Here is a 12896-nt window from a genome sequence, read left to right as displayed (position 1 = left end):
GACGATGGACTGCAGGGGAGTCTTCTGGCTGGCACGGTCCTTCCTTCTTAGGTTGCACGGGCCACAGTCTCTGCACCACCTCTCGATGGTTCCCCTCATGCCTACCCAGTGGAACCGCCCACGCAGCAGGAACTCCAGCTTCTTCCATCCGAAGTGTCCAGCCCCGTCGTGGTATGCCTCCATCACCATGGCTGCGTCTCTCCGTGGCACCACTACTTGCCAGATTAGTTCATGCGTCCGGGAGTTAACCATTCTGCGGCACAACTTCCCCTTGTAAAGGAACAGTCGACTCTTCTCAGCCCACAGTTGCTTGGCTTCCTCCGGAGCGTCTGGGTCAAGGCGAGCCTCGGGCCGAGTCAGCATCTCCTTTACCAGCCGGACGGCAGGGTCACTGTCTTGCGTTTCCTCCCAGTTGTAGTGAGGCAAGGGGTTAAACGTAGCGGCTTGCTTACTCCTTACCCGATGGGAATACTGGATAGTCTCATGACGGTGGAACGCGGGGAGTTCGACTTCTTCCAGTCCCTCTGGATCTTCTCCTACGTCCGGTAGGTTTGGCATCCTGGACAGGGCGTCCGCGTTGGTATTGGAGCGTCCTGCCCGGTATTTGATTGTGAACTCGTAGTTGGACAGACGGGCCATCCATCTCTGCTCTAGGGCACCGAGTCTTGCCGTGTCCAGGTGTGTCAACGGGTTGTTATCCGTGTACACGGTGAACCGGGAAGAAGCGAGGTAGTGCTTAAAGCGTTCGGTGACTGCCCACACCACTGCCAGGAACTCTAGCTTAAATGAGCTGTAATTCTCAGGGTTTTTTTCGGTGGGTCGCAGTTTTCGGCTAGATTAAGCGATTACTCGTTCTTTCCCCTGCTGGATCCGGGACAGTACGGCTCCTAGCCCGATGTTACTTGCGTCGGTGTAGAGGATAAAGGGCTGGCTGTAATCAGGGTACGCCAGGATTTCATCCCCCGTGAGGGCCATCTTCAGCTGGCGAAAGAACTCTTCTTCTAACTTCTCCCATTTGAAGGGCGGCTTCTGGTTCTTGGCCTTCCGGGACTGGCCTATCAGGAGGTCCTGCATAGGAGCTGCCTTTTTGGTGAAACCGGGGATGAATCTGCGGTAATAGCCTACCAACCCGAGGAACTGCCGCACTTCCTTTACACTGGAGGGACTTGGCCATTCCTTAATTGCGGTGATCTTATCAGGGTCGGGAGCCACTCCGTCAGCGCTCACCACGTGTCCCAGGTACTGCACCTTTGGTTTCAAGAGGTGACACTTGGAGGGTTTTACCTTTAAGCCGTAGCTTGCCAGAGCTTCGAACACTTCCGCCAGGTGTTTCAGGTGGTCCTCATAAGTCTTGGAATATACGATGACATCGTCCAGGTACAACAGGACCGTCTCGAAGTTTCTATGGCCCAGACAGCACTCCATTAATCGTTGGAAGGTTCCCGGTGCGTTGCAGAGTCCGAACGGCATGCAGGTAAACTCGCTAAGTCCCATCGGGGTGGTGAATGCGGTCTTCTCCCGGTCCGCCTCTGCTACAGGAACCTGCCAGTACCCGCTAGTGAGATCCAAGGTAGAGAAGAAGTTAGCAGATCTTAAAGCAGCCAAAGACTCCTCTATCCTTGGTAAGGGGTACGCATCCTTGTGTGTGATACGGTTAATTTTCCGGTAATCTACACACATCCTCATGGTGTTGTCTTTCTTTTTGACTAAGACTAGTGGAGCTGCCCAGGGGCTACAGCTATCCCTGATCACCCCAGCCTCCTTCATGTCCCTAAGCATCCCCTTGGCGTGTTGGTAGTGTGCAGGGGGTACGGGTCGATACCTCTCTTTTATGGGAAGATGGTCTCCCGTGGGGATGTGGTGTTCTACCCCTTTGACTCGCCCGAAGTCTAACGGGTGTTTACTAAACACTCTCTCGTACTCTTGAACCACCCGATAGACTCCCTGTTTCTGGTGTGAGGGAGTGGAGTCAGTACCCAGATGTAGTTGCTGACACCAGTCCTCCATTGTTTCCTTAGAGCCGTTACCTTCCTCCGAGGAAGATGGAGGCAAGGGTTCTACGGACTGTATGGAATTTTGATTGATGGTATACAATTTGGCTAGCGTGGCATACCGGGGCAGGTACACTTCCCTCTTCCCGATATTTATTATGCGAACGGGCACCCTCCCATGGCGTACATTGACCACCCCCCGTGCTGTCAAAATGGTGGGCCTACTGTCTGAGTAAACTGGTTCTACCATAGCCTGGTAATCTCTACCTCTCAGACCAATAGCTGCCCGGCACCAAATCATCATTTCACTTTTTGGGGGCATGGCAATAGGGAAAGGGTCACACATTCTTACGCTACCAATCTCACCACCGGAGAGTTCTATCTGTTGCCGTCGCATCAGTGCCCGGATCTCTTTCTGGAGCACTCGCTGCTGGCCGGAGCTGGCGTTCTTGGCAACCTGTTGTAAAAGGAAAATCACCTCTGCAAGACAATTTTCAATTACATTAGTTCCTAGAGTTATCTTTGGGTGACTCTCGTGTTTGTCAATGTCTACAATGATCAGTCCCTGTGCTGCCAGTTCGACTCTACCGATTTTAATGGTCACCTCTTTAAATCCAATATGTGGCACGGGCTGACCATTGCTGGCGATGATACTCAAGTCGTCGTCAGGGTAGCGGGTGATATCCGAGTCATTCCAGTACTGCTTGAAGAGCACGTACGGGATAGTGGTGACCTGTGACCCGGTGTCCAATAGGGCACTCATAGGGATGCCATCCAGTACCACAGGCAAGACTGGACGTCCTCCCACATATCTGTCGCGCCAGTTCGATGGGCCTGATGATCTTTTTCCTGGGGGTTGGCCCTCTACCCCAGGTTGTGCCAGTTTAAAGGACAGTATCTTGCCATATGTCCGGGTTGATTGCAGCGGCGGCAGATGGGTTGTCCGTCCTCGTTGTATCGGTCGCTGGGTCTTCCTCTGGCCGGTGGGGTCCTCCTTGGTCGACGCCACGGGATGTCCTCCGGTCCGGATGCCAGCTGGATCTTCCGTGGAGTGGAAACCTGTAAAGACTGCACAGTTCGGGTTAGCGCAGCAACGCTTTTAGCTAGCTCTTGGACCTGATGGTGCAGGTCTGGAGCCGGGTCATTGTTCAAAGCCTGCGCATCAGCTCCCACAGGCCCTGCCGACAAGGGCGCCGCCTCCTGGTGGTAAGTGGTAGTGGGGCGTCTGTGGGTCACAACGCCACCTGGTGCTGGTTCTCGGAGCACCCGGATGGCTCTGTCCTTGAACTGTGCAAATCCCAGATGAGGGTCCTGTAAGGCCATTGCCCGCAACTGGGTTCGGTGGGCATTGCAATATAAACCCTCTATAAATTGTTCAGTCAACAGCCTGTCCTCGTCTCCCACGCCGTCAGGGTCGGTCTGCTTAATGGCTCTCAGGGCCTCTTGTAGGTTCAGGGCATAGTCCCTTATACTCTCATGTGCCCGCTGTTTGCACCCGTAGAATCTAAGCTTGATCTCGGCTGAGGTGCGGGTATCAAAGGTGTCCCTCAGCCGGGTTAGTATCTCTGCGACAGTCCTCCTCCCAGGTGGCCAGGACTTTGCCTCCCTTTGGGCTGCCCCGGTTAATTGGGCCACCAGGATGCTCACTTTTTGCTCCTCTGTGAGGGGATACACCTGGAAGAGGCTATCCAGCTTTTCTCTAAAGTCATGCAGGGTATGTGACTCCCCTGAGTACTGGGGTAGCCAGGCTGCCCCCGGGATATAGGGCATGGTGAAAGGCATGACCGCAACAGCGGTGGCGCTGGCGGGGGTTGAAGCGGTGAAGCTCTCCTCCGTATCCGACATCCTTCTCCCCCCTAGTGGACCGTGGCCTACCTTGCGATGATCCTCTTCCGTAGGCCGCGGCTCCGCAGTGGATCGTCAGGGTTGAGGACCTTCCGTCGCGCTCCTGTGACGACGGCGTCTGCTGGGCTCCTTCCAGGACCTTACGCAACGTCCGGACGTGAGACGGGGCTTCAGTTCTCGCGCGCTTTCGGAGTCCACGCCCCTCTTCTTCCCGCGCGGCGTCTTCAAGATGGCGTCCAACGGCGGGAAAACTCCACGGATGGCGGGAAGAAGGCAGAAGATGGCGCCGGATGGCGGGAAAACTTCGCGGATGGCGGGAAGAAGACAGAAGATGGCGCCGGATGGCGGGAATCTTCACCACTGGCAAGTTTGAACAGTCTTTTTCAGGCACGCAGTACCCGGTGGTTGCGGGCACGAGATCCTGCCGACTACGCCAAAAGTTGACGCACCCCTGGGCCTGTGTCGCGCAGCGTTGCGCACGCGGGAGGAGCCGGATCTGTTGAGGGTTGTAGTCTCGTGGCAGTGACCCGGTCCGTGCCCAGGGAGTCAGACTAAGTGGCGCTGTATTAGCGGTAGATGTTGGACGACTACGCCACCCGTTGAATGCAGCGAAGGAGCTGCCGCTGCAGGGCAGACCGCTGAGGCCGGTGGTAGGATTGTGCAGCGTGATAGTATCACCCCCAACGGGAGGGGTATGGCATCAGGGCAGTCGACGTGGATGATGGGGGTAGCAGGAATCACTCAGAGACGATGCGGTGTAATTCAGGGTCTTTACTGGTGATAAAGATAGACCCTCCCGGAGTACTGGCTAGCGATCGGGGCCTGGTCAGTCCTTGAGCAGATGGGATCTCCCCTGGCCAGGCGGAGTTGTAGGCCTCCCAAACTGACTGTACTCTTCTGGCTACCTTGCTAAAGGCGGGTATAAGTAGCCCACGTCCCTGAGTGTACCGTGTGGTGCTCACCCGTATGGCCGGTGACTCGGGGCCTTCTAGTGGCGTCCGCTCCACGACGGCGGTGCTGGTCCCACGCGTGTGACCGTGCCTTCGGGTTTCTTGGCCAGAGGACCTGAAATCCCCTGCCGGGCGGTTTCTGCTGCTGGGTAAAGATTAGTCCCCACAGCCTCGGACTCCGGGTCCGGTGATAGCTTCTCAGTCAGGGCGAGCTCTGCAGCTGCCAGCCCCTGACTCCTTATAGCACTGCTCCCACAGAGCTCCTGATGTTCTTTTCCTATATCTGCTTCTCTTCTCTGTCTCTACTTCTTCTCTACTCACTAACCCTGCCTCAGCCCTAGGTTTATATAGGGGAAGTTCTTCCCCTCCCAGGACTGGGCAGGAGGTGTGGCATGCACAGGATCCCTGACCAAGAGACCTCCCACCTGCTCTCAGACATAACATTGCTGTTACTGTGGAAACCAGACCCCTGGTGTGCCACATTTGCATGAAATGATCTCGATGGTCCAGATGGATGGAGTGGAGGATGGCTGGTTGATGGACACCCCATGCAAACACGGCTACGGTGCTAACAAGGAGGAGGTGGAGTAATGTTTTGGGCTGGAATCATGGGGAGAGAGATTGTCAGCCCTTTTAGGATCCCTGAAGGGGTAAAGATGAACTCCATAATGTATGTTGAGTTTCTCAAACAGCACTTCCTTCCATGGTTCAAGAAGAAGAACCGTGCATTCCGCAGCAAGATCATTTTCATGCATGATAATGCACCGTCTCACGCTGCACATAACATATCTGCATCTCTGGCTGCTATGGGCATAAAAGGGGACAAACTTATGGTGTGGCATCCATGCTCCTCTGACCTCAACCCCATTGGGAACCTCTGGAGCATCATCAAAAGGAGTGTCTATGATGGCCAGAGGCAGTTCACATCTAAGCAATAGCTCTGGGAGGGTATTCTGTCCTCATGCAAAACAATTGAAGCAGAAACCATCCAAAACCTGACAAATTCAATGGACGAGAGAGTTCAGAAGCTCCTTTTGAACAAGGGGTCCTATGTGCAAATGTAACATCACCTAGAATAAAGTTTTGAGTTGAAAACTGTTTGATTTCAGTTTGTAATAACCTGCTAATGCTTATAATTTCAAAAATTACCATTTTTTTGTTCTTTATTAAAATGAAAACGTTGAAAACTCTGCTGTGCATAATAATTTGGAACATGCATTTTGAGTGCAGTTTGAGTTTTTTTTGTTTTTTTTAAATATACTGTTATCATAGGCAGTTTGTACAAAAACCTTTCAATTGTACTCTAATAGTTTTTTGACTGGAAAATGACAATGACTGCAATTCATATAGGTAATTTGGGAAAATCTGAGAAAATATTATTTGCATAATAATTTGGAACACAGTGTAAATGCTAAAACTGACCTGCCATTATGATTCTCCAGTTAATTTCAAGTTTTTAGATGGCAAACATGTATAGGTTATTTTTTATTTAAGTGGCGGAAAAAAAAATCCAAAGTTTGTTAAAATGAAAAAAGTCACCGTTTTTCGACACCAGTAGCGTCTCCTTTGTTCGGATTCTGGGGCTGGATGAGGAATTATTTTTTGCGCGTTGAGGTGACATTTTTATTGGTACCATTTTGGTGTAGATACAATGTTTTGATCACCCATTATTGCATTTTATTGCAATGTTGCGGCGACCAAAAATACATAATTCTGCCTTTTTGATTTTTTTTCTCGTTACGCCATTTACTGATCGGATTAATTCTTTTTACATATTGATAAATTGGGCGATTTTGAACATGGCGATACCAAATATGTGATTTAAACTTTTATATATATATTTTTTAAATATTTTTAAAAACTTTCTTATTTACTTTTTGCATGCTTCAATAGTCTCCAAAAGAGACTAGAAGCTGCAATTATCTAATTGCCTGTGTTTAAGAAATATGCTCACTTGCTATGAGAGCTGACCGCTGACCGCTGTGCGGCGCTCATAGCATCCTGGCAATGACAACTGCAGGGGTCTCCTGCAGACCCTGGGTTGTCATGCCAACCCATTGGCGACCCGCGGTCATGTTACACGAGCGCCGATGGGCAGGGCTAATGACATCCTTCCGGTGCAGCAATGTTAAATGCCGCTGGTCAGAGATTGACAGCCACATTTAACTAGTTAACAGCCGTGGGTGGATTGTGATTCCACCCGTGTCTGTTAAGGGCACATGATGGCTGTATTGATCAGCAGTCATGTGCCCGGATAGGTGCGGGCTCATCGCCGGAGTCCGCGCCAAAGGGAGAGACATGACATGTGCCGTACATGTACGGCACATGTCGGAAATGGGTTAGAGTATCATTATACTGCCCCATGAATAAAATGATCTCTTATGCTGAGACCCTGATAAACACACTCACTCCGCTGCATGTCGAGGGCAGGGCCTCAGTCTTGATGCCAGTGTAAACCTCCATATTCCTGCCCAGCAGATGCCAAAGAAACCCTGTGCCTGTGGACACGTTGAGTGTATTTGTTGGTGTTCTTTCCTAGTTCACGCTCTGACTGTACAACCCTAATGTGGCTTATTATTTTGCCTTTTTTTTTCTCTTTGTGGAAAATTATGCAGATAACAGGGGAAAATAGCCAAGCCCTGAACCTGAAGAAATCTGAACACAAGCACTGTGCTGATGTGAGTGCAGAATGAAGCTCCTGAGCATTTGAAGCTTTCTAACTTGGCTTGCACATCTCATTTTCTCTGACAATTTAATTACTCGGGGCCAGTGTGCTGGCTCAAAAAGAACCTGGGACTCTCGCCTCGCTTGTTCATTAGTTTTTAATTAAACCCTTTAATTTTATTTATGCTGTCACTGACTGATTAACAGTTTGCCAACGCAGACAAAGGAGACATAAAATGTACCAAGAGAACTGCAGGACAGACTGTGTATAATAATGTGGGCAGTGGAAGGGGAGAAAAGCAGTTGTTTGCCCCTCCGGTGGAGAAACTCACATCCTCATGTAACGATACACATTGTCACAAATAACTCTCATGCATATGTTACTTCAGATTCCATTGAAGCATAAGTATGAGGGTTGTGATTTACTGTTATGGTTTTTCCAAACCCTTGTGAGTTAAAACAAGTTTTTATTTTTTGAGATAATTGCAGGCTTAGGTATAGAGTTATATCAGTAACTGTTAAAGTATTGAGAATGTAATAATCTCTTACAAGTTAATTGTGACATTAACTCTCTTTTGTATAATTCAAGAGCCCTCTCCATGGAGAGTTATGCATATTACCACTCACTGAGAAAATAATACCATCCACCCAAATTATCTCTAATAAGTGATTCATATCCTGGTCACCGATATCTTGTAACGTGGTGCGGGGCGGTAGCCATGGCTAGGTACTCGTCTCTTATGCCATGGCATGTTGCATGAAAGTGGGGGTCCAGATGTTAGACAGTTCAGTGAGGGAGACCACCATTCAAAAATTAACTTTTTACTAAATGGGAACTTGACATTTCCTTATAACTCAAAGCATTGTTTCCTTCTTTCATTTTCTCTATTGTTCTCTAAGTTCATTGTTTCTCACTACTTCATCACAAGTCAGTGTTAATACTGCAATCCTGCGTAGCATGAGTCGTTTACTTGTCCTGCGGTTCCATGTCCTCTTTTCCCTTTAGTAAAGGAAATTTTCACTTTCCCTGCAACTTAGCCCACTCTGGGCTAGTCCCAAATATTAACTCTAACTATGCCTATTGTCAAGCTACACACACTATCAATATTACTAACATCTTTAACGCATGTCACAAGTCACATTATAATGCATAATACCGTATTTTTCGGACTATAACATGCACTTTTTTCCTCCAAAATTTTGGAGGAAAGTGGGGGGTGGGTCTTATAATCCAATGTACATAAATACTGTGGCTATTGGTAGTGGGGGATGTGGGGGAAGCGACAGCGGCTGAGTAGCGGGGCACAGGAGCAGCAGCCGCCTGCTGCCGCCTACACTGTGCCCACTACTAAAGAAAATGAATATTCATATTCTGGCACTATGCTGTGCCAGAATAGTCACTGCTCCCCATGCCGGGACTGCATGCGCGGGGAGCAGTGACCATTCATTCTCCCTAATAGCGCACACTGTACTCACAGTGTGGCTCCTGCTGCACTCAGCTGTCAGTGTGCCCGCTATTAAAGTCCATGAATATTCACCACTCCCATGGGTGTGGTGAGCAGTGACTATACTGGCACAGCATCTCGCTGTGTGAGGGCACATGGCAGTTACGCCATGCACGGTTCACACAGTGAGAACTCTGTCGCCAACAGAGCGGGACGCAGCTATAGAGGAGAGGGAAGATGAGTATGATGGTTATTTTTTTTCTGTGCAGCGTGACGGGGATCAGGGGGTGCCAAGCATACCAGGATGAGGGGTGCTATGAATACAAGGTTGAGTGGGGCCATACATACAGGAATGAGGCATGAAGGGTGTAGCACCCTGAGGATTCGGCTGCTACAGGGGTATTGCACCTCGACCCAGAGGTGTGATATTCCACTCCCGGGTAAGGATGGAGTGTGGAACTGAGCTCAGAAAGCTGCATGCACTACACACATCCCATTTCCGAGGAACAGACCAAAGGTACTCCCACTTAGAAATGTGCAGGTACGACCGAGTCTGTTCCTGGCTGGAGTGGGAGGGGGGTGGTACATCCCAGTAGTGTAGGGGCAGATAGGGGGAGCAGCCTGGGTAAGGTTAGGAGCTCATTGGGTGCTGGTCACCTGAGCTCACACATAGAGGGAGTATATAAGGTGGGCACCATCTAAGATCAGGGTCAGTCTGCAAAGAAGCCAGAGGAAGAGAGCAGAAGAGCAGAGCAGCCCCAGGCCCAGAGCAAGAGTGAGAGAGGAGAGAGAAAGACCCAGAGGGGGAGAAAGAAGGAACTCTGAGACCCCAAATACAATCGCAGGGTGAAGAGTTGGCAACAGGGTACCGGATCCCAAACTGGTGGGGGCTAAAGCATACCTCAGCCAGAGACCGGAGGCCGTGGGCAGGATCTGCCACGGCCACCCACCACATCCACCCTGAAGGCAAACCACGTGTAGGGTCAGGGAACCCAAGGCCAAGGGTCTCCCAACAGAAGGCCCGAGGGAGCTGGACCTAGGTGGATCCCTGGTGGGGACGGCCAGAAGAAAGGACAAGAAGGAGGGCTCAGGGACACGCTCCGGACTTGCTTGGGGGTTGGCTGAATCCAGGACCTGGTGGACGCAGCACGGCTCGGGTGGTCACTCAAGGCCGGAGTGACCGGAACATCTGCAGTAAGTAAAGAACCCTGAACTGCACAACCCGACTCTGTCTTTACTTATCATCTACGCTGCACCACCACAACCCCCATCCTCTGCACCTGACCCCCTGAGGCCATACCCCTCCCGTTGGGGGTTATACTATCTAAAGCTGCACCAACACCATCAGCCTCAGCGGACCCTGCTGCAGCGGCGGCCGTAGTGACCGCAATCCAACGGGTGGCGTAGTCGACATAACGAACTTTGTAACATCTGTAGGACTGCCACATACTCTGAGCTTGACACCCTGGGCACGGACCGGGTCACAGCCACTCGGAGACTACAACCCCCATCTGATCCGGCTCCGGGTATTCCCCTAAAGAATATGGCCCAGGGGGCGCGTCAAGGGGGCCATACATACCGGGATAAAGGGAGCCATACATACAAGGATGAAGGGGACATGCATACCAGGATGAGGGGGGCCATACATACAGGAATGAAGGATGAGGGGGGCTATACATACCAGGATGAGGGGGAAGCATACATACAGGGATGAAGAGTGCCATACATACCAGGAAGAGGAATGAAGGTACCATACATACCAGGAAGAGGGATGAAGGTGCCATAGACACCAGGATGGATGTGAGGGGGGCCATAAATACCAGGATGAAGGGTGCCATACATACCAGGAAGAGGGATGAGGGGGTCCATGCATACCAGGATGGGGGATTGGGGTGCCATGCATACCAGGGTGGGGGATTGGGGTGCCATGCATACCAGAATGGGAGATTGGGGTGCCATGCATACAAGGATGGTGGATTGGGGTGCCATGCATATCAGGATGGGCATGAGGGCCACGTATAACAAGAAGGAGGGGGCCATATATACCAGGATGGGGGCTATTACCCCTATAACAGTGTCAGCAGCAGACCCCCTCCCTTATAGTCCGAAAAATACGGTATATCACATTACATTACATTCAAACTTGTTTCTTCAAGAGGGAAACCTGGGCAGCTGTCCATTTCCTTAGAATCTCATAACTACTGTGGCAGTTTTTCCATATTTAACTCCTTCCTGCAAATTGAGGTACCTGTATGTCCGGATTTAGCTTTCCGCAATCCGATGTAGTTACCGTTCAGGGTTGGCATTGGTGGATGAGATGTGCTCCTGCCATCCACAGCAGCAGCCAGCTGATGTACACAGCTAAACTCCTATTTCACTTGCTGGGACTGGATTTAGCTCCAATCCCAGCACTTTAACCCTTCAGATGCCATTGGGAATAGTGAGTGCTGGATGTGGGGAGTTTGACAGAGGAAGATTGCGCTCTGCAGCACGACTGTGGGGTGTTTGTGGTTGCTATGGCAACTAGGGGGCCTAACAATGGGGTTATTGTCTGCCATTTTACGAGTTTTAGTAGAAAATTCACAGGAAATCTTGAAAATAATTAATTGAGCGAAGAACATGTTCATTATCAAGGTAGCATGGTCCAATACTAATAATTCAGATATAAATTTGAGCAGAAGAGACTCCTACTCAATACAAAATTCAATTAACTGAACAAAATGGAGTGCTGACTTCAAAGTGTATCATAAAATATCACAGCTTTATTATTCAGAAAAAAGTTCATACATACAATGATAACATGCAATAAAAAGAGGTGAACATAAAAAAGATGTAATCTCCCTGGGAATAACAATCAAAGGCAAGAACTCGTAAATTGTTATGTGGCAAAAAAGATTTATAACCGATTATAGGGAAAAAAATGGTTCAAGGTTCATAGCAGCCAGACTCTCCTATCTTACACTCCCCATGTATAACTAATAGAGATGAGCGAGCACTAAAATTCTCAGGTGCTCGTTTCTCGAACAAAGCAATTTCTAATGCTTGGGTGCTCATCTCGAGTAACGAATATAATGGAAGTCAATGGGAAATCCAAGCATTTTTTCTGGCAGACGTTACAAGGAGGCCTGGGGGGCAATGAAAATGTTCAAATGGATGGCAAAAGTGCTGAATGGAAGGAGAACAGCATGGGGTAGACCCCTGGAAACATCTCTGACACCCAGATCGCTGCTGAGAACAGTGATGTGACACTTTTACTCCACTTTAAGGACTGACTATAAAACATTACAAATCAACGAGAAATTGCAGTTTACAGGAAAAAAATGTTAAGAAATATTTTTTCTTGTATAATGACTTTTATATAAGGCAAAATTTAAAAAGGATTTAAGAAACAATATACGCAATTATATGGGTGTATGGATATGTATAATCATCTGGGTGTATGGATGACAAAATGGGTGTCATCCATACACCCTTGAAGCAGAAACTGGAGGACTTCATTCAAATATTGAATATTAAAAAACACTTTATGTGCTGCTGTCATCTGGTGGTGTAGAAGAGTGGTGGCTAATCCAGTTCATTTTTATGAGAGTAAGCCTGTCAGCATTCTCTGTTGACAGGCGAAAGCGCCTGTCTGTTATGATTCCCCCCGGTGGCACTAAAAACCCGCTCAGACAAGACGCTAGCGGCAGGGCATCACAACTCCAAGCCAAAGAGGGGCAGCTCATGCCAGGTGTCCAGCTTTGATGCCCAACAGCTGAAGGTTGCAAAGGAATTAGGGAGTATGCTGGTTTTGTCGGTCAGGCATTGCTTGACCATTTTTAAAAACTTTTCCCTCCTTGTTAAAAATACCTGGTCATGAGGGCATGGACGCTGAGAGGGTGTTATGAAATGGGCCCAGGCCTTTGACAATGTACACCTGTCTCTGCTGTGTGTCTCCCTCACCTCTCCTCCTTGGTTGGCCAACGGAGTTTTCTCCCTGCTGCTGGCATTGTCTGATGGGA

General features: G+C 49.5%; 1 long non-coding RNA gene across 1 annotated transcript in view; it reads right to left on the bottom strand.

Annotated features, from left to right (window-relative positions):
- LOC141271366 (uncharacterized) overlaps window positions 1–11331 on the bottom strand; it is a 163026-nt gene extending 151695 nt beyond the window's left edge. The window contains exon 1 of the long non-coding RNA XR_012321916.1: window positions 11144–11331. This is a non-coding gene — a long non-coding RNA (uncharacterized lncRNA). The remainder of the gene's footprint in view (window positions 1–11143) is intronic.
- Between the last annotated feature and the right edge of the window lie 1565 nt (window positions 11332–12896).

The sequence above is a fragment of the Phyllobates terribilis genome, unplaced genomic scaffold, assembly GCF_046119375.1.
Source record: "Phyllobates terribilis strain yellow unplaced genomic scaffold, ASM4611937v1 Scaffold_5__5_contigs__length_657084704, whole genome shotgun sequence".
Classification (NCBI taxonomy): domain Eukaryota; kingdom Metazoa; phylum Chordata; class Amphibia; order Anura; family Dendrobatidae; genus Phyllobates; species Phyllobates terribilis.
This window is presented reverse-complemented; position numbering and strand designations above follow the sequence as displayed.